This window comes from Equus quagga, chromosome 1 (assembly GCF_021613505.1).
Source record: "Equus quagga isolate Etosha38 chromosome 1, UCLA_HA_Equagga_1.0, whole genome shotgun sequence".
In the NCBI taxonomy this organism is placed as follows: domain Eukaryota; kingdom Metazoa; phylum Chordata; class Mammalia; order Perissodactyla; family Equidae; genus Equus; species Equus quagga.
This window is the reverse complement of record NC_060267.1, coordinates 36,093,709-36,117,446: the sequence shown is the minus strand read 5'-3', so window position 1 is coordinate 36,117,446 and position 23,738 is coordinate 36,093,709. Positions and strand designations below refer to the sequence as shown.

The 23,738-nt window shown below is 35.5% G+C and overlaps 1 protein-coding gene across 12 annotated transcripts in view; it reads right to left on the bottom strand.

Moving 5' to 3' along the window:
* Window positions 1-23,738, bottom strand: part of SOX5 (SRY-box transcription factor 5) — a 952,037-nt gene that overhangs the window by 72,109 nt on the left and 856,190 nt on the right. The gene's annotated exons all lie outside the window — the stretch shown is intronic.

Sequence of the window (23,738 nt, the reverse complement as noted above, 5' to 3'; positions counted from 1 at the left end):
AATACTGTCTAAACACACACTCTTCCAATGAGACATCACATAGTAATTATTATTAAATAACCAATAAAAAATTCTTCAACAAATAAATTTAATAATAAAGGGAAATTTTACTTTGATAATGATAGTCAAAGATACAGCATCTAAAACAGGGAGGTTGCTTTACATTCAAATAGCCATATCAAACGTTTAGATGAATACTCTTTCATGTCCATTTAGCAGTTTGTAAAAAATTTAAAATCTAGATGGTGAAGCAATTATTAAATATATACATATATATATTTATATTATACAAACTGTTTCTCATTTGTCTTAAGATTCCATGGATAGCTTTTACTATGCAAGCTAGAACTTCTGAAATAAAAAGACTGATACTAAAGGAAAAAGCTCTCAAGCAAAAGTACTATAAAATAGTTTTCTGAATTATCTTGATTTTTCACTGAAAGAGAAATTTCACAGGATAAAACTGCTCAGGATAAGTCAGAGACTCTGACAAGCAGGGTCTCTCTATAAATGAAATCATGAGAACTGAAGCCAGGCATATATTTACATAAAAATACATATATATTTTTCACAGTTTCCAGATACTTTGGTCTAAATGAAAATAGGACATTAAAATTATTGATAAAAATTATGGCATTTTTTTATGTCAACTAATGCAAAATACATTTCAGACAAAGAAAGAACGACCAGAGAAATATATTTATACTATCAATAATGACTGTCCCTCCTCCCAACTTTTGTGTGTTGGACCAATTATATTGTTTCTTATCCGACTCAATCAGAAAGAAAAATAAGATTTCATTGATGTCTTAGATTACATAAAGAGTAAAAGGATATGTCAATAAGATGACTGAGAGTTTATAATTTTTTTTAGTATCATAATTGATCCATTTCCCACAACTCCACAGAGCATTAGGTTTCTTTTCTTTATATTACTTAAAATATTACATTCTTACTCCCTTTCTCTTCCCTGATCCCTACACCCACCTCATACCATGATTTTTTTTTAAGGAAACAATCACATATGATTAGGTTGGAATCTATCCAGTGATTACTTGGGTCTTGGTGCTTCTGTGTTCACAAGTATGTTTATATATATATATATATATATACACATACATATATATAAGTAACTCTCACTTTTCTCTCAAATTGTTCCATAAATCTACATTTTTGTCTTTTCAGCATTTTATGCTCCTTCAAGGACCATAGTTTCTACTTTCAGTGGAACAGTTAAAAGTAAGGCAAACCACAATTCTAACCCCAGCTCTGAGCTAGTGACCTTGGGCAACTAATCTGAACCACAATTCTTTAATCTGCAAATTCAGGGATAAATAAAACTGACCTTATAGGGTTGCTGTGAGAAATAAATCACATAATGTGTATAAACACTCAAAAAAACACATGGTAAAGAATGCTTGATCAATAAGGAATAGTTAGGGGCTGGCCCCATGGTCGAGTGGTTAAGTCTGTGTACTCCACTTCAGCAGCCCAGGGTTTCACCAGTTCGAATCTTGGGCACAGACATGGCACTGCTCATCAGACCATGCCGAGCCAGCGTCCCACATGCCACAACTAGAAGGATCCACAACCAAAATATGCAACTATGTACTGGGGGGATTTGGGGAGAAAAAGCAGAAAAAAAAAAGTAATAGTTACATTTACTAATGGATTAATTATACCAAGTAAGAAACTAACTAGGTAATATATATGTCCTGATCTCCTGCTATATGCTGTGGATTGTGCTAGGTACGGCGGGAGATTCAGAAAATGCATCAACATAGTTTCATCCTGAAGTTAAGATTGATAAACATAAAACATTGAGACTATAAAGCATACTATAACTGTATGCCACTGCTGAAGTTGTGGAGAAAAAGGAAATGAGTCAGTATATTCTGATATATCTTCACAGGAGAGATGCAGCTAAGTTGAGCATAAGAAAGTAGGTGGCATTCTAGGAAGAGAGAACAATTTAAAGAAAGGCACAGGAGCAGGAATGAGCCAGCTGTTGCAAAGGGAATTATAGAAGATGGTATGGAACAGTGAGTGGTAGAGAGGAGAAAGTAGAAAGGACAGTGACTTAATTGAGTGCATACCTTGGGAAGAATAAGACAGTACTGGGTTTGCAGGCTAAGTTCACTCTATAGAAGATCTTGAAATATAGGCAAAGGAGTTTAAATTTAATATGCAAGCAAGAGAAAGCCATTGAATGTTTGAAAGCAATACATACATTAATAGTTTTAACTAGAATAAAGATAAGACAAGAGTATCAGTTAGGAGGTTATAAAAATTTAGTAGTAAGGGGGCTGGCGTCATGGGGTAGTGGTTAAGTTTGGTGTGTTCTGCTTTGGCAGCTGAGGTTCGCGAGTTGAGATCCTGGGTGGGGACCTCTACCACTCATCAGCCATGCTGTGGCAGCAACCCATATATAAAATAGAAGAAGATTGGTACAGATGTTAGCTCAGGGCTAATCTTCCTCAAGCAAAAAAGAAAAAAAATAGAGGGGTATTGGCAATAGATGTTAGCTCAGGGCGAGTATTTCTCAGGAAAAGAAATTTAGTAGTGATAATTTTAATGATGACTTTAGTTGAACTAACAGTTGTGAAAATGAAGAAGGGAAAAAATGATTCCAAGTTCATAGCACAGGGGCACATAAACGTCTGCCAATTAACTGGGGAAAAGAGAAAAGAAACAGAACGGATGAATAGTATAATTTATACAAAGTCTTCATTTCAGATGTAATATGTAAGTATTTATCTATCACATATTCTCATTTGTGTATACACTCATTACATTATCTTCATTTTATTTTATTTTTTTAAAGATTTTATTTTTTCCTTTTTCTCTCCAAAGCTCCCCCGGTACATAGTTGTATATTCTTCGTTGTGGGTCCTTCTAGTTGTGGTATGTGGGACTCTGCCTCAGCGTGGTTTGATGAGCAGTGCCATGTCCGTGCCAGGATTTGAACCGACGAAACACAGGGCTGCCTGCAGCGGAGCACGTGAACTTAACCACTCGGTCACGGGGCCAGCCCCCATTACACTATCTTTATAACACAGCCAAGACACATATTTTTTTTCCTTTCTTGAAAAAAGAAGAACTAAGTCAAAGAGATTTTCCTATAATTTTGCATTGTGATAGGGAAAATTCTAGAATCATTCACCATTCAATTGTGGACTTCTCCTAAAGGATAGCTCATTAAATACTTTTTTCAGTATTAAGAGTATGATGTACTGTATCTACAACATGAGCTTGAATTGCATTTATCTTAGCCAAGCCTAATCAGTATTTTTTTCTTGTAATTTACCACATGTACCAAAGCACTACCAGGCAGTGGGCTGACAGTTCACTAGTAGGCATTATTCCTGTTGCGCTGGAATGGTCCAGCGTGGGGTCGAAAAAAGCCTGATGGGATGATAAAGAAGATATTTTAACTTGTGCTAATTAATTGTTGCTAATTTTGGGAAAAACAGTACAATCATACTTGGGCAACATGGCTTTTACACCACAGTCAGATAGAACTGTATCTTCTTATGAAGATGGCCATTTTGCTCGGATATCCTAAATTGGTATTTTTCAGTGCTAGGGGTGGAGAAATTCCACATGACAGCCTATTTAAATTCTAAGGTAGACTATTTCATGAATTCCTTGAGATATAAATTCCTGTCTCTTCTGCCTAATAGGTTATTTTCCCAAACTGCTTAAAACACAACTTCTCCCATTGGCTACTAGCGTAGTGTGTACCTGCCATCTGGAGTATATGGATTCAAAGCATTAGGCACTGACAAAAATATCTATCCCCATTTGTTCCCTCAAACCATTAACTGACTACTAAACTCCTTGAAGGCAGGGATTCTGTCCATTATTCAATGCTTTTATCAGAAAATCCTAGAACCAAGGAAAAGTAGAATTGGATAAAGGCAGAAATGAACTGCATAAGATAATATCATTTGTTTATAACAAATACAGATCCCCCATATATATTTAACATATATCTAATAATGACAGTGACTACTCATGAAACAAAATTTTTTAATCTGGAAATTGGCATGTTTCTACTATTAGAAGAATTAGGAAAAAAAGGCTTATCAGTGATATTGGTAAAACTTCACATTCATTCATTCATTTCATTTACTTAAAGGGACAAAGAAACAATGAATTTAACAATCTTATCAGCACAGGAACCAAAGATAGTATAATGTATTCATTGTATTCATAATTATAATGTAAGTAAGTGAATTTGAAATTATGAACAGAAAAAAACGGGTGGAAATTCTTAGGAAAAAGTTAATATCTTTTAAAAAGACAATAGAACCAAGAGTTTAAGAGTATAGATATTCTTAAATATTTTGGAAAAGACAAATGAGAAATGCCTTCTTTCTAATAAATGTATCTATACTATATTTCCTTACTAAACCTGAAATATTTGGTATTTAAGAGTAAAAGGTAGTTAGTAGAAGCTATGGCTATTAGAAGATATAAGCTGTTCTTTGGGATCCTTTTCTCTTGGTTAGTTCGAAACTGAATTGTCTATTTGAACTGGGAGCTATTATCAGATCTCCTTTTTTTGTGCCACACAATCTGAATAAAAGAAAAGCCTGAGACAGGGAAGATGCCACATACTGGCAACCACTCAGGAGCCAGTAGCGTAAGACAACGTATGGTTTGACCCAACTAACTTCGTCTACTGCAGGCGTGGACTAGGAGACGGGCACAGGCATATCTTACTGCGAAAACAGAGCAAATAAGTCACGCCCACCATTCTGTCTCTATGCTTACCCTCCCTTTTTCTTATTCCCCATATCTCTCTTCCCCAAGTCACCAACTTCATCACACTAGCTAGGAGAGCTGGGAGCAAAAAGCATTTAAAGAAAAAGAAAAACAATTAAATTTATAACTGAAAAATTTGTCTTTCCTCAATGCAATACGGTAAAACACACTAACTTTTCTAGAAAATTTGTACAGTGATTTGTTTTTGTACCTGTACAAAATTTGAACCCGTACATTGCCATTATCTAATGGAGACTGCTAACATACTGGAAAAACATTTAATACCATTTTGCTAAATTAATTGTTTAAAATTATCTTTATAAGTAGAACCATTTTCTCCACATGAAATCTCATATCAAATATCAATACATACAAGAGAGAAAAAAGAGATATAACTGTAAAGGAATTTTACATATTTTTAATATTTAATCAAATAAGACAAATGAAGTTTTAATTTACCCCAAAAATCTAGACGGGTATAGGGAGGAAAGTTGAAGTCCTTTATCACCTTCGGTGATTAAGAAAGCCCTCTTCAGAAATAAGCAGTAGGTAGTTCTAAAGTCTCACATAAGCAAACACATATAGACCCAAATTTTCACAAAGAACACTATAGAGCTGAAAAATTCCCTGATTAATAACACTTTCAAGTTCAAATACACGTACAGAAATAGCAGATGAATTTTTTTTTTTTTTAGTGCAGGGAATGAAATCTGACAGTAAAAGTTAACACATATAGACTATGTTAACTACTTGAGTTAGAGATTTTAAAATGTGTGCGTTGCCATTTATTATGATTTTAAAAATAAGTAGATGGGTACTTGTAAAGTTTACATCCAAGCTGAAAGGTATATGTTGGACATGATGTGGAAGAAAACCATTTGTTAGTTTTTTGAAGGGAAGGGACACGGAATAATATTTGTAAGGAAAAAATTCAGAAAGCAATTTCAAGGCTCCATAAGTGTTATCTTTATAGCTTAATTTCAGCTTCTTAATGTAACTTAAATGTGGAGTTTAAAGAGCAACTAATGTACTGGAGAAAATCTCTCAAAACATATCAGCATGTTTCGATGTGAATAAATTTGCTTTGCATATTATTTTTCATAATGTTTCTTCACAGAAAATTATCAGAGCAACTTGAGTTTAAACATGGACGATTCCTAACATTGTCAGCTTTTATTTTTGATGTTATTCAAATATATTGCAAGAAAAATAGGATAGGCCTTAAATTTGTTAGATCCCAAAAGGGCAGATAGAAACTCACATGTCAAATTTACAAAAATTTATAATTTAGAAATCAAGCTAATGAACTGTTTAATAAAACATGTTTCAGGGCTTTCCCAGTGGCACAGCAGTGAAGTTCACACAGTCTGCTTCAGTGGCCCAGGGTTCGCCAGTTCGAATCACGGTGTGGACCTACATACTACTTGTCAAGCCATGCTGTGGTAGGCGTCCCACATACAGAGTAGAGGAAGATGGGCATGGATGTTAGCTCAGGGCCAGTCTTTCTCAGCAAAAAAAAAGAGGAGGATTGACAGCAGATGTTAGCTCAGGGATAATCTTCCTTAAAAAAAAAGAAAAAAAGTTTCATCCTTCCATCTTAACAAACGAAACTTCAAAATACCTGGATGCAAATGAAAACCACAATGAGATACCACTTCACACTCATTAAGATAACTATTATCAAAAAACTCCATAAAATTACAAATATTAGTGAGGATGTGGAGAAACTAGAATCCTTGTGCATTGCTGGTGGGAATGTAAAATGGTGCAGCCACTATGCAATAGTGTATGGCAATTACTCAAAAAATGAAACAGAATTATCACGTGATTCAGCAATTCCATTTCTGGGTCTACACCCAAAATAACTGAAAGCAGGGTCTGAAACAGATATTTGTACACCCGCTTTCATAGCAGCATTAGTCATAATAGACAAAAGGTGGAAGCAACTCAAGTGCCCACCAATGGAGGAATGGATAAAGTATCATATACATACAGTGGAATATTAATTCAGTGTTAAAAAGGAAAGAAATTCTGACACATGCTCTGACATGGATGAACCTTGAAGACATTATGCTAAGTGAAATAAGCCAGTCAAAAAAGCCCAAATATTGTATGATTCTGCTTATGTGAGGTACCTAGAGTAGTGAAATCCATAGAGACAGAGAAATGGTGGTTGCCAGGGGACAGAGGGGCTGGGGAATCTGATGTAATTTTTTAACGGGTACAGAGTTTCAATTTGGGAAGACAAAAAGTTCTGGAAATGGATGGTGGTGATGGTTGTACAACAATGTGAATGTACATAATGTCACTGAACCATACATATAAAAATGGTTAAAAAGGTAAATTTTATGTGACAGATATTTTACCACACACACACACAAATGATCTGGAGGGCAGCTTTGAATTTGCATTCTTGATCTCCTTGGTGCTCTGTGTTTGGGCCCACAGCTTGCGCTCTCTCTCTCCCCATCCCTAGCTCCATTCAAGAGAGGATGAATGGCTTTTGTCCTAGATGGGCTTGCTTTCTTGGCTGTGATAGACTTGCAAATGGCTGCTAAGGTGGGACCCATTATGTGATAGGGCTACAGCCAGGCTAGACAGGAGTCTTCCAGGAAGTGTAAGATAAAGTTAGAATGGAAAGATATTCAAGGCAGAGTGAACATAACATGCAAAGTCTGAAAGTTACCCTTTAAATCAGCCAACAAAATATGTTTATGAGAATTTAAGATTTTTTTGTATGTCACAGAGGGAATTTTTTTGAAATAAAAGAACACGTTCCTTCTACTTCTCCTAACCCAGATGTGAGGTTATTCCATTTTGTAGTCACCACTACTAGGGCAAGGTTGCAAGAGACTGAAGAAAAGAGATCTGGCTTCTGTTACATAGCATCATGTTTTTGAGGTTCCTCCACGTCATAGCATGTATCAGGGGTCCGCTCCATTGTATTGCTGAACAGTTGTCCTTTGCGTGGATATATCACATTTGTTTATCCATTTATGTAGTTGATGGATGCTTGGATTGTTTCCAGTTTTAGGCTACTATGAATAATACTGCTAGGAACATTCCAGCACAAATCTTTGTGTAGTTTCATTTCTCTTGGCTATCCAAATCCTAGGATCAGATTTGCTGAGTCATATAGTAAGTTGATGTCTACTTTTTTAAGAAACCGTTAAACTTTTCCAATGAGGCTGAACCATTTACATTCCCACTAGCAATGTATGAAGGTTCCAGTTTCTATATATCATCAGTACCTGGTATTATCTGTCTTTTTTATTGTAACTATTTTGGTAGGAGTGAAGTGGTATCTCATTGTAGTTTTAATTTCTATTTCCCTAATGACTAATGACATTAACCATCTTTTCATGTACTTCTTAACCATTTATACGTCTTCTTTGGTAAAATGTCTATTAGATCTTCCGTTCTTTTAAATAATTGTACTGTCTCATTATTGAGTTGTAAGAGTTCTTAATATCTGAATTTGATCCTAAGGAGTAAAATCTATCAGAGAAACTATGTGAGGGTCCAGTTTAATAGCAGTGTACAGCTACTATCAAAAGGTTCATAATGACAAACAATATGATGGCAATAAAAGAGTAATACAAATAAACATTTTCATTTCATATACATTTTTAATATACTTACACAATAATACGTGTCTTATTCTTTCATTTTCAAAAATCCTGATAGAGAAGTGCAACGAAAGTTATAAATGATGACTATGTGCTCTTTGTACCCATAAAAGAAAACTAGCATGCCAAACTGAGCTCTGAAAGTTGATGTCTTTCATTAATCACTAAGGTGACTGCTGGAAAAAAGGAAGAACAGACAGTTAGGGCTGAGAGTACACTCTCAAGAATGAGACCCTTGGTCTAGTCTGTGTAAGGGTGAAAGGCTTGGGGTAGGGAGTAGATGGTTAGAGTTCTCTCTCAACTTCCTTGGTGGTTAACCCATAGAAGTGGGGTGGGGGCTATGGGGGCTGGGGGTCTTGCTGATTCACCAGCTCTACCACAGACCATAGCAGAAGATGATTAGGGGAAGGTGCCCGGGGGAATTTGGGAAGAGTTTTCACTTAATCTCCAGGCTAGAGTTTCAATTTGGGAGTTTTTCCCAAAGGAGTGGAGGCAGTGACAGTCTGGGTAAACGAGGGACTAGAGTCACTTGGAGGATCAAGTTCAGGTAAGTACATACAACATGGGAGATCCAGGATCTTTTGTATTTGTACACAATTCCTAAGGAAACTTGAGGGCAAGAAAGAAATGCATCAAACTGAAAGAATAAGTAAACTCAGACTCACTACTGATTTGTCCAAACGGAGAATAACTAGTAGCCAGTATATCAATGGTGCATAATTTAAAAAACGAACAAGTTGGAGCTCTTGGAATATTAGAGTTTAAATAACAGGTTATGCAAGGAAATGACTTGAGTGGATAAAGCCTCCAAAAGGCTGGATGGTCAGCTGACATCTAGAGGTGAGTTCAAGATGGCAGGAGGTCAAGCCACAGGGGAAAATAAATGTTATCTACTTGAGAAAAGGAATGTACGCCTTCAGAGAAAGCAGGCGAGCCCTTGGAAAATATGCCTGAGGAAATAAGGGGCTGGCTAGCAGGGGATCCAAGGCTGAAACTACCGCTGTGATGACCCAGACCTCCTTAGCTATCTCACTCCTGGGTGATATGTCTTGGAAAAGCTGGAATACAGAAGTACAATATTGTGTCTGTCAATAGCGCAGTTTTAAAAAAGCTATAGTGAATACATGTACAAAAGTTATACCATGATCTGTGTAAAGCTATTATCACTAAATATTAATAATACACGGACAATCTTTATAATTTTATTCCAAATTCAGCTCCACTCAGTGTGATACTTGGACAGAATACGGAGCTATCAATGAGAGGTGGAGTGTGGAGAGGGTGTGAAGACGGCATCCTGCTAAAAATTAAAGAATGTATCTGAAATTACTTAAATCTTACGACCTTTTTCACAGGTATGATGCTCTCATGCTGTTTCTGTCAAATTGCAGATACTGAAGCATATAAATAAGAAACACTTCAAATTACTGGATTTTAAAAGGCTTTCTTCATTTTATTACCCACCAATAAATCCTGCAGAGCCAGAAAAACCATTTTGACTTTTATACTTGAAGCAGTGCCTTAAAGAACCAGATATATTTGCAAGAGTCATGCAAGAAAAAACCAACTGATAGCTGCTCTCTCCTTCTCTCACTCCCTCCTCGTTTTTTCTACTCCACAAGCCATCTTCATGTACTGCACAGTAATCCATTACAATATGTTCCAACATCTGCCTCCCCATATGATGTATGACCTACTCGATTGACCCTTTTTATGCCGCTCCAGACTTGCTGTTTATTACTGTGGGAGGATGAACACTCCGCATCTATTCCTGAGGTCACCAACCAGTAAATACATCTCCATTTGGCAAGGTAAGGAGGACGCTGGCTGGAAAGCTCTTCAAATTTTTTACATATCAGTGACTATACTCATATTTTTAATTAGTTTAATTTATGGGGGGAAAAAACACTGCTGAAATTCCTTTCAAAGTAACAATAAGAAGAGAAATCCTTGTTTACCAGGGGAAAAAATTTCTGTTGTTACCACATATTCATCATTTGATATAGGAAAGCTGAGTATTATCAGAAATGTTTAAAGCAAACACTTATTTTTGGCCAAGTTCATAACTGTGAAATCATTGCTCACTCTATCCCAATAGATAGGGGAGGGGTGTAATAGTACTCAAAGCATTAAAAATAGTGAGCATTCTAACTCAGTACAAAAAGAAATTGAGTGTTAGTTCATATTAAATTAGACTATATATTATTTTGTATATTATAAAAACATATTCACTCCCAGGATGCATACTTGCTGGATGCTTGAAAACACTTGGTACAGATAGGGAGAGGACGTGCAAGAGTCACGATTTGTTGGTGACTATGATGTGCCACTCACTTTGCTAGAAGTCTGCATTCTATTGCAGGGATTACCATAAGAATTATGTGTGTTCAGTGGGGAAAATGAAGGCTCACAGTGGTTCAATAACTTGCCAAAGGTGAAACAACTAGTAGTTTCAGAAGTCTGAGCATCCTTTAAATTCTCCTTTCCATTATGCGCCCCATAAACTTGCCATATGGGTAGTGATGTTACTATGTGAAAATGCTTTCCAAACTTAAACTTTATGGGATGAATTCATCTCCCCCCATTGCTTGGGATTCCCCCACCTGCTGGCCAGTGGAAACAGGGATTTTCCCTAAGCTCTGAGTCAATGACAGTTTCCAAGGCCAAGAGTTAAGGCTTCAAGAGTAAAAGACTTCTTGAATCATTGGTGACAGAACTCTACTCTCCCTGAAGAAAGCACGCAGCCATTCAAGATCTTTTTCTTTAGTTGTTGTTTTGTTTTATTGCTAGTACTATAATAGACAACACCTATGATGGGTTAAAATTAAAAAGACTTCTTCCTATGGATTTCCTCCTTATTTTTTTCCCTGTAACCCTTTAAGATTAAGAAAATATTGCACACTAATATTAGTGTTGGTTATTTGAGTACACAAATCAAGATAAACTAATCTAAATTTCAGAAAAAATCTGGACACAGAATGATAGCAGCAAAAATAATCATAATAGCTAAAGTTTATAGGATTTTTACTGTGTGTCAGGTCCATGCTGTATGTTTCTGAACTTTCTCAACAACCTTAGGAAATCGATATTCTTCCTATTTTGTGGAGGAGGACACTGAAGCACAGAGAAAGGAAAAGTCATCTGCCCAAAGTCACACAGACAAAGCTGAGGTGAAAACCAAGTCTTTTTACAGAGCTTATAACTCTTAACCACTATGCCTTATAAGCCTCTTTTCTGGACATTTTCATACAGTAGTAGGGTCTGGGGCTTTGGGGCAAAGAGTTGGACAAGCCCAGGGAGGGAAATTCTAACAGTCCTTCTGATAGAGGCTGGGGTCTTCTGATAAGCACTATATTACTGCCGATGTAAGGCAGGAAGGAAGTGAGAAATATCCAACAGGACATTTTCCCAGCATTTTCATCCCCCTTCTTCCTCTTGGCCACTGCCAGGAAAAAATATTTCAGGTCGGTTTTCTTCTCAATTCATGGTGCAGTAGGAGGATGTAAGAGAGAGCTCTAATATAGTCAGACAGATCAGGAAAGGCGACCCTATTAATATGATTACTTGGAGGTCAGGAGGATGAGATGATGTAACTGCGTACACGGAGCAGGAAGAAGTATTGTCAGGACAACCTTGTGGGGGGAGAGAACACGACAAGTACAGGGCAATGGAAGGAGGCGAGTGAGGCTCCAGTGTGCTGGGAGAGATATTTGGAAAAGTAGATGGGACTATACCAGTTTAAGGCGACGAATGACATAATTAGATTTGCATTTCCACAAGATTAGCCTAGATATAATAGGAAGAATTGATTGGAAGGGTTTAGTTCACCTACAACCCACTTTTAACTGGAATAATATTTACCTAATCACTTTTTTGTACATGATTTAACACTGATTCAAAATCAATTCTAGAATAAATCTGGATATATAATTTTCAACCTTCTGAATCTCATCCTTATTTAAATATTTGCTCTTTCCTGTATAATTTATACTAGGAATTTAATCATATTTTAACAACTCTATATTTTGCTTTAATTTATAGTTAACTAAACTTGATTTTTCCAGACCATTTAAAAAAGAATAAGAAAGATATATTAAAAATGAGCTATTTGCACTACCCAAATCACACATCGCTCTTAAATCAATTGAAATTACAAAAGCACACTTGCATAGCACCTTGCATTTACAATGCATCTTGACTTTAATTAGCTCCTCTGATCACAACAGGCTTCCTTTTCAACTGCACAGGACACAGTTCTTATAGATCATCGAAGTAGTCCAGAGAAATAATCAACAATTGTAACTTCTCCTTCCCTGCCTTAAATTGATCGATTCATTCCATATTTATTTATTGGGCACCTATTATATGCCAAGCACTGTTCTAGTCACTTAGAACATAGCAGTGAACAGAGAACTCTGCCTTAATGAAAGAAATTTTAATGTTTTTCCCTAAGAAGACTTGCAAGATTTTAATCTTTCATTACATCTACCCAGTAGTTGTCTAATATTTCTCCATATGACACTATATATTACTCATGATTATTATGATTGGGAATTTATACATCTATGATTCTTCTTCTTCTATTTTGTGAGGAAGATTGGCCCTGAGCTAACATCCATTGCCAATCCTCCTCTTTTTGTTTGAGGAAGACTGTCACTGCACTAACATCTGTGCCAATCTTTATTTTGTATGTGGGATGCCATCACAGCATGGCTTGATGAGTGCTGTGTAGGTCTGTGCCCCGGATCTAAACCTGTAAACCCCAGGCTGCTGAAGCAGAGCACATGAACTTAACCACTATGCCACCAGGCTGGCCCTATGATTCTGAATATTTGTAAATGAGTATTGTTTTTGAAAGAACTGATGTCACTCGTAAAAGTGCATGACTGAGAGATACATGCTATAACATGGAAGAACCCTGAAAGCATTATACTACGTGAAACAAGCCAGACACAAAAGGACAAATATTGTATGATTCCACTTACATGAGGTAGCTAAAACAGGCAAATTCAGAGACAGAAAGTAGAATGGAAGCTACCAGGGGTTGAGGGAAGGGGGAATGGGGAGATTTTATTTAATGGGTACAGAGTTTCCAAATGAGATGATTAAAAAGTTCTGGAAATAAATAGTCGTGGTAGTTACACAACATTGGGAAGGGATTTAATGCTACTGAATAGTACACTTAAAAATGGTTAAAATGATAAATTTTATTGTTATCCATATTTTACCACAATAAAAAGGTACACGATGAAGAGGGCAAAAGAAAAAAAAATCACTGTTTTCCAGAAGCACATTCAGCTTTATTTCTTTAAACCACTCTTCTCCTAATCATTTCCCATGTGTTGGTTCATTCGATACATTAACTCAAGAGAATAGATTTAAAGGAGGAAAGGAGAATTGCTATTTTAAAGTAAAAGGAGGTTGGAAATACGAGATTCTTTTAAAAAATATTTACTAAAAATTACCCCAGTCTTTGGAAACAAATATAAATAAAAGTGAGGGGAAAGAGTATCTGATTCTACATCAACCAAATCCAGTAACGCCCCTTTCAAGTTAATGGTTGCTCTGAAACAGAAGCTATGTGATCACGTGGGCCCTTCACTGGACTTTGCAGAAAGCACAGCATCCGGCAGTCCTACTGTAAAAGGTAGCTCTCTCTTCACTTTCCCCTCATACTCCAAAGCTAGCTTCTTTTTCATATTCAGATGACTGTTTATGAGCTCAATCCTGTTTCAACTGTCACTCTTTACATCAAGGAAAGATAGATGGGACACACCAACTCCAACCTAAATGACCTTTGGATGTGACAAGAGTTTTAGGTCAGCCTTGCTAAATGGAGGCCTTGGTGTATCGAGACATGCCTTGGGGTGAAATTTACAGGGAATTTATTATCTCCCAATGCCCTTTGGACTGCTTCCCACCATCAAACACCATGGCAGCACTTGGAACAGGAAGAAATACATTAACTGGAATCTGATCGTTTTAAAAGGTTACAGCTGCCCAAATATAATTTAATTTCATACTTGCCCTTTGAGGGTTTGGTGTATATTTTCATTTTATGACTGCAAATGATAAAGCTCTTAAGATTCCAGGCAATAAAAAGAGAAAAAAAAGTATTTTAAGGGTTAGAAGTCTATTCAGTTCATACTCAATGAGTGAAGTGACAAATTAGCTTCTTAAAAAAAAAATCTAACATTGCTCTTTTTTTTTGTATTTGGATCATCTCCTATTCCTCTTCTGATCCTACACTTTGACGTTTGGTTGAAATCAGTATGTGAACATCAACCTCAAACCTCAGCCAGTTTGAAAAGAAAAAGGATCATAAAAAAATGAAGATAAAGTCAATTTGATTTAAAGTGAAATACTTTAGTAGAGGGAATACATATTTTTCAGTAGTGTCTCCTCTCATATAACTGAGAAAATCTACCCATTAAAGTATATCAACATCAAATCAACTTACCATTGATCCTATACTTTTCTAGTATCTCACACTTCCACAAACTTTAATAAAAGGTTCACAAATTCCTCTATAAATGCCACACCATAGCCTCATCAACTTAATTAGTAAATATTATTTCTACTATTTTATTAACAGAGAGTAAGAGATACAGTGTTACTAATGCAAAAGAATTAACCAGAAAAAATCAGACACAAAATTCAGATAAAACCATCTACAGTTTATTATTTTAGCCATCCAAATGAAACAAAAAGAACAAAAACCAACTTATGCTTTTTCCCTTTAACTCAATACTTTACCAGAAACTTAACAGCTCTTTAAATATCAATCCAATAGAGTTTGAGGCAACATAATATTTTGGATTCATTGCTAGTAATGAGAAAAGCTACACGGTAAAACTTTTAATCCATATAAGTCAAATGCAACTTAAAGTTGTGTTTGTGTGTGTGTGCGTGTGGGTACACACATACGCATTCATTCCTCATTCTTTAATTTAGTCAACAAATATTTCTTGAAAGATATTGAACTAGTTCCTGTGATGTTTAGACTTAAAAAAATATTTTAGATTATTTTAAGAGGATACGCCTAACATATGAAGAGCAAAGAAACACAAAGAATCAACATTTAAGTACCATTATAAAACTTAAACATATTAGATAATTATAAATACTAACATTTTTATTAGAAAACATTAGTTTCATGTTGATATGTCACTGTTTTAAAAATATTTTGCATAGTATGTAATCTGTGCAACAATACTAGGGGCAGCTATTACTGTCCCCATTTATAGACCATGAGAACGTAGCCCAGGAAAGTTAAGGAACCTGCCTCAGCTAGCGAATCTCTTGGTTACCGAGGTTCAAATACTCTGGATGGTAATGGGAGACAGTACTTATTCTTTTACTCATTCATTTATTTTTATCCTTCTTTCAGTCAACAAATATTAATTAAAGGCCCACCTAAAGTGAGAGCAATGAAAAAGCAAACATTATCCAGGAATCAATTTCTAGAAGTTCTGTTAAAAAGGATCTTACTCCCATTTCTCTAAGGAAGACACAGAAATGGCCAACAAGCACACGAAAAGAAGCTCACCATCACTAATCATTAGGGATATGCAAACCGAAACCTCAATGAGACACCACCTCACACTCAGTAGGGTGGCTATTATCAAAAAAATCAAAAACAAAAATAAAAACTACAGAAAATAACACATGTTGGTAAGGATGTGGAGAAATTGGAACCGTTGTGCATTACTGGTAGAAATGTAAAACAGTGCAGTCTCTGTGGAAAACAGTGTGGCAGTTTCTCAAAAAATTAAACAGCGAATTATCACATGATCCAGCAATCTCACTTCTGGGTATATACCCAAAATACTTGAAAGCAGGTACTGGAAGTGATATTTGTACACCCATGTTCAAAGCATTATTCACAACTGCCAGAAGGTGAAAAAAACCTAAATATCAATGGATGAATGGATAAACAAAAGGTGGTTTATACAAACAGTAGAACATTATTCAGTCTTCAAAAGGAAGAAAATTCTGACATATGCTATACTGATGAACTTTGAAGACATTATGCTAAATGAATAATCCAAACACAAAGGGCCCAATATTGTACAATTCGACTTACGTGAGGTACCTTGAATAGACAATTCATAGAGACAGAAAGTTGAATAGCAGTTACCAGGGGCTGGGAGGATGGGAAAGTCAGGTGCTATTTTTTAATGGGCATAGACTTCCAGTGTGAGATGATGAAAAAGTTTTGGAGATGGGTAGTGACAGTTATACAACAACGTGAATGTACTTAATGCTACTGAAGTGGATGCTTAAAAATGGTTAAAATGGCAAATTTTATGTTATGCATATTTTACTATGATAAAAAAATAAACCTATGAAAGGAAGACTGGCCTGGTGGCATAGTGGTTAAGCTCGCACACTCCTCTCCCATGGCCTGGGGTTCACAGGTTCAGATCTTGGGTGTGGTGGCATCCCATATACAAAGTAGAGGAGGATTGGCACAGATGTTAGCTCAGTGCCAATCTTCCTCAAGCAAAAAAACAAAAAAAAGGGAAGATTGGCAACAGATGTTAGCTCAGGGCCAAGCTTCCTCACACACACAAAAACAAAACTATGGAAGATTAATAAAAATTAGTACGGTTTTGGGTCACAATAGAAATTGAAAAAATAAAATTGAAAGCAGAAATTAAGTACATATATCTCTATTCCAAAAAAATATGATGAGAAATTAATATAAAGAGAAAACCAAATATTTACTCTGTAGTGTATGGGCAAAAAAATGTTAGATTTAAGGACAGTAGATAGAGCTGAAAGCCATAGTAAAATGGAGGGACTGAAAGAACACTATTGAACTGTAAGATAGCTCCTTCTCTTAGCTTCGGCTGTCCTGTCAGCCAGGCTTAGACTTCCTGGGTAGTAGATGAGAATCCCTTTCTGATGTGGTCAAAGAGAGCAAGGGAATTTTGGAATGTGATGCAACTGTCTTGTATCCTGATTGTGGTATGGTGAAAACTCATAGAACTATATACTCAAAATACAGCTAATTGTACTGTATGTTAATACCAGAAATTAAAAAATGAAAGATACAATGCAAAAATAAAAAGGATCTTACTCAACAACTTTGACTTATAATTCTTAAATGTTTTGGCCTTTTTTCCCAAGAAAGAACCAGGAAAAGTGGAGATTTACTAACAATGTAGATTGTAAAGACTTTTTAGAACCCTACAAAATTTAGACTTGATCTCTCTCTGTCTCTAATGTGTCCATATGGGTATAAAGAATGAATAACAAATGGTTTGAGTGCGTAGGAGGGCAGGTAGCCAGGGGTCACCACCCACCATGTGAGATAATAGGAATATAAAGTACTGATAGTAGACTATCAAATAAACAAGGTGAAAAGCAATTCTTTCCATTTCAGCTGATGCTAAGAAACCAATTGTGCAGTACTTTCTTAGTATAAAGATAATGAGCTGTGCTTCCACCCCTGCATTTCCCTTCTTTCCCAATCTCTGAAGCACAGTTTGAAAATATCCAATTCTAATGGGAGAGTGGGTGAAAATAGGACTGTCATTAGTGTTATGGTCTTACTGGAAGCCTCTACTGTTGATGTTTTCATGGTGTTATTTGGCTTTATTAATAGAGAAGACAAATTCTGGATGAAAACATCTCTAGGCTAGTATCTTCTGAGATCATTTAGAATGTTATCAATCCTATTTGGACCAAAAACAAAAAGGCCCAGACATATTTCCTCTGATAGCCTCTATTCGTGCCATTTGGTATTTTCAATTCCAATTTTTGACTCATCTGCCTATATCTGGATTACTTTTACAATTGTTTAGCCAGCTAGCAAATATTTCTAAAAGAGATAGTTCCTCTATTTTTTTTTCACAATTGCGGAAGAATAAAAAAGTAGCTAGAGGCCCAGAACTTGATGAACAAGAGAGAGGAGGAAAGAACTGAAGAAAAGAGAAGGGAAAAAAGAGGTAGAGAAGGATCGACAGAGGAGGGTAGCTAAAAAACGCAGGGGGGGGGGGGGAAGTTAAATGAAGAAAGAGAAAAAAAGGAAAACATAAAAGTAAAAAGGAGAAAGATTTTCAAGAAATAGGAAGAGAAAGATTTTTAGAAGTAGATTTCCTATTTTAAAATCTTTAGCAGTCCTAAGGACCAAAGAGTTGATAGTGCCCAATCAGTTGGCTGTGTAACTCAAAACGAAATAACACTCTGATTATTGCTATGAAGCTATTTTAAGTCAAATTATTTATATCTAGATAGTGCTTCTTGTGTGTAAGCATGTTCTTAAGTTGTGTAATGGGTAACCTAGCATTGGTCTGACCTGCTCATCTTCCTTCTCATTTTATGGAGATGTAATAGGAATAATTAAAACTTTCTAGTCTAATTGGATCTTCAGAGTTAGCTTAACTAGCTTCAGGATTCTAACGCATTTCATCTGAATGCCTCAGATCAATAATTGTCTCATCACCCTTCTCCCATGTTTTCCTTGACTGCACATGGATAAATGTATCCATGAATCAGGGAAGGCCACTTGTAAAGTGCAAAGGATCTTTCTGGGGATTTCTGGGGCTCCTGGCTACTTTCATTAACACTTCTTTTATTTCATTTTATCCCTTCCTCCATGACATACTGGTAGGACAGCTATACTTACATGCATTTTACAAATTAAAAAACTTGAGCCCTAGGAAGGTTAAATGACTTGAGACCAGACTCCCACATTACTCTAGAGGCAGGTTGAGACTAGAATCCTTATTTGTTGAGCTGTACTTGTTGAGCAATTTGGGAAGTTAGACGGATCATGATAGTTAGACCAACTACTTTGGCTGCCTTTATTACGCCCTAACTATCCATTCTTGCTGTAAAACTCTCCCCATTATAACAACAGTACAACTTTCCAATAACATAATAGTTTTCCTTTCAAAGGGAAAAGTTTGTTCTTTTCACAAATAATTATCAATGTCATAAAAGCAAAAATACTCTAGAAACTCTTATGGAATGGAAAGAAACAAAGAGATGATTTTTCTTATTTTTAGGAAGAATTAGGACAGGATTTTTATGGCTTACATGTAGAAGAAAGGTTTTTACATTGAAAGGATATTTTATTTTCAGAAAGAGTTTCTGCTCGCATTAAATATGGAAGTGCGGCTCCCGAAGAAGGTGTTCAACCCAAACTTGAATTAAGATGGATTTCTCTGCTACTTTACTATAAAACATAATTACTATATCCTAGAAAATCACTTGCTAATTTGAAATGGGAAAGAATTTGTTAGGCTCCTTTCTGACAGTGGAAAATCCTTGAAGCCAGGAGATGATGAGGATGATAGCAGCTAGTGATGGCTGAATGCTTATACTATGCTAAGCACTTTTATGTACTATCTCATCTAATCCTCACAACACCTTTATCAGATAGGAACAAGATTATCACATTTCACAGGTGAAGAAGCTGAGACTAAGAGGTACTCAGTAACTTGACCAAAGACGCACACAAAAAAGGTCTTTTATTATAGAGCTCAAGCTCATAACCCATTATACCATATATGCCATTTTAATATTATTTAATCCTAAAATTTGTTTCAATATTTTAAAATGTCTAAATAAAATTTGAGGAACATGCATTAAAGAAAGATAAAAATGAAGAACGCTTAAGGGCCTTTGCTTTTATTTACTTATTTAACAGTTAAATGTCTTGGCTTATCTTCCATACATTAACCAAATATTTTACTGTACTATTTCTAATAATTTAAAATTCCTTTAAAACGAAAGAACAAAATTCAAGGGGAAACTAATCATATGAAAAATATTTAGGGCACATATTTGAAGCAGTAGGAGTTGTACAGCACAGCATAGTCAAACTTCAGACGGAAATTTGCTACTTTAAAGCAACTACTATAGATGGAAGGACAATATTTTCTATAGATCTCCCTCATCCCAGAAAGGAAGTAATTGTAGTTTTCACCATCACTATTACTTCTTTCATTCTATGTTGAAGAAGTTCTAGTAATGGGGAAAGCAAGAGAGAACACTGTTGCAGTTTTCACATTGGAGGCATTAATTATGCTGGCCCAAGGCTCATTGCAGCAAATCCTTTGGCAGCATACTTTGAGTCTGTTCCTCCATTTCTTCCTGTCTACTTCCTTTATCTGAGAAGAGACTGGGTAAGAGAAAGGAGTATGGCATTAAAGGAAAGGTCAGGATTAAGAAAGATGGAATAATGAAAGTTTCTTCCCCTCCCCGCTTTCTTTTCATGCCCTCAGTGTGGCAGGACATTACTGAGAAACTTCCACCAGAAACAGCAGATTTGAAATACGCTGGGCTGGCATAAGCTTTTTATCTGAAGGAATGGAATAGGGCTCTATTCTCAAGTCTCAGGAAGATACTTGCCAACCAAACACAGCTCAAAATTGTAATTCGATTTTTCTCCTTGGCCTTTCTCTCAGAACACTAAGACTGCAAAATCTTATCTGCATGATTATACAATCATCTTTGAATACTATCTTTCTTCTGAGAAGCAAATAAAATATCAACAAGACTTGTGATGTAAACAATCTCACTTTGAACCTTCTATGAACAAATAGATATGAAACAGCACGCTTCTCTGTTGTTTTGTTTTCTGAATTCCTTGATCTTTCAATAGCTTTTCACAAATGAATTAATTCACAGAGCACAATCACTGAACTCAGCAAAATGAAAGCAATTCAGAAGGTTGCCATTGTTACTAATATGCAAATCCTACCCATTGTTTTATTTATCCTTAATTTAATAGTCTAAATGAAAAACAGCAATTTTTCTCCCCTCGTTTTACCCAAAACAACTTAAAAATAACATATATGAATATATGCATTTATTTTTCAGGACACCCTGGTAAAATGAGAAGAAGTTAGATTTAGCTTTCAATTGCTAGGATTCCAGGCACACGTCTGTTAATATCTGATTTAGCCAGGTCACTACTTAGAGTCTAGATGGCCTCATCAATAAAATTAAGGAGCTGGAATAGAAGAATGGTTTTTAAATTTTGTTTTAGCAGCAGAATCTTTCATTCTAACCATCATCATCTGTTTGGGGGTGCTTGGAGCCTCTCAGACTCCTATGAATAGTTGGAAACAACTGTTTTCAATAGTCTCTGAGGTCCTTTCCATTTCAAATTATACTGATTAGGACAAGAGGTTGTACGACTTTCTTCAAATTCTATTCCACTTGTACACTCCATTCATTCTCTTAAATTTCAAGCTCCTCTAGGATCCACGAAGGATTCTTCACTGATTTCTCTTTGCATTCCTTATGATGCTTAGCTTAACAGCTTACAAAGAACAAATATTTGCTGAGTAAATAAAATTTCCAGTACACTATGGGGTTTATAAAAATAATTTGCTTCCACATTCAAGTCTGAAACCACAGGAATATTTCCTTAAAGGAAGTACTGAAAAGTTCATAAATTTTCTGAGATTTATATGATAAGTGGTTTAGCTACAGACAATAAAGTAGTAGAATAAGAGATATGTGTCTCAGTGTATATTCTACTAATATATCTAGAAATAGAGTAAGTTTTGAAGGGTTATACTAGAAAAGTTTTTTATATTATTTATTAAAAAATGCATATTACATTAAAAGCTTCTATGTAAATAAGTTATCTTAAATTTTATAAGCTATTTATTTAGAATGGTTGCAGGCAGCTCATAGAGACCACTCATTTGCATTATACCCATGGGAAAATAGGACTCGACAGCAGGCATTATTTTCATTTTATAGATATAAATATTGAAATAAAGAGTGAGCAATAGGAAAATATAGAACACTATACTCCAACTACTCAGATTTTTCTTTCTGGGTAAGTAAACTCATTGCTTCCCATAGAATCTTGCGATGGGTATAATTCCACACACAAGGGAATAAAATTATTTTCTCATAAATAAGACTGTATGCCTCAATTTGACTAACTTGCTTTAGTTGCAGCCCTGCAAAAAGTCAGTCCACTTCAGAAAAGTCTGCCAAGCCCTAATTTGTGAGACCGCCTTTGAGCAATAAAAAAATAGTTTTAATACCAGTTAGTAACACTTATCAATCAACAAATAATACCAAGCATTTAGTATTCCCTAGCACATAGTATTTGATAAATGACAATTAATACTTTTATTGCTCTAAGCACTTTACGTATATTATCTCATTTAATCCTCACACTAAGATATCATTTTCACTGTGCTATAACCACTTTTTGCAGACAAGGAAATTAAGGCATAGAGAGGTTAGGTAACTTGCCCAAGTCACAGAGCTATAACTAGCATAATCACGATTTAAGGCAAAGATAGCTGCAGGTACTACACTTTTAACTATTATTTCATAATGTCTCTCATTAAGCAACAGTGGCTCTTAAAATATTAATCTAAAGATAATGCCTTAATATAACAAAAATTTTTGCTTTAGTCTTTATGTTATCTTCCCTCTAATTATCCCCTGCTGAGAGACTAAATTTTTCTGTATATAATTAATTAACTATGAAGACTTCTGCCCTATGTTTACCAGTTGTATGTAATGCAATTTACATGTTCCAGTAGGATGCTTTGAGACTTAGCCATACATATAACTGGTAATATTCAACAGTTTTCTGGGACCAAAACCCCCAGCATTTGTTCCTCTTAAGGGACGTCTGTCTTCATTTGGGTTCTTTAGGCTTAAGATTCTTATTGGTCAAGGTGATAACTTTTACTTATGTAAAACTTTACTCCTAAGGTTGAATTTGTCTTCACAAAACATTCCTTGAATAAATTAAAGTATAGGAGTCACATAAACTAAATTGATAATTATGTTGAAGAACAAATTTCTATTATAAATACAATCTGTGAATCTGAAGAATATTAGTTGCTCTCTCTTCTTATATACAGCCAAGACTAGAAAATTGCATAGTTCTGCTTTTCTTGATAAAATGAAAAACCGTATACTTTTAAAGTTTCAATAAATTGGTATTGTTCCTAGCATTGCATCTACTGTTGGCCTTGAGCCTAGCAATCCTTTTACGTATGGTAATTAGCCCAGAAACATTTTAAAGTAACCTAACCATGTTTTGATTAAGAGAACGCAAGAATGCCATTGAGGAATGGGCATGGACTTGTGACTAGAAAACCTGGCAGCGACAAACTATTATATTACTTTAGTGTAGGCAATGATAGAACTTCAAATATAATTTTAAAGTTTACCATTTATGTGATCGGTCATTAAAATAAAAATGGGTACTGTAGAAAAGCACACGTGTACTGACGTTTCTGTTAGCATGTAATGAGACACCATGAAGCTGCTGGCAACAAGGAAATACAGAAATAGCATGAAAAAGACACGGCTTGTACTGTCTACATTGTCCAAATG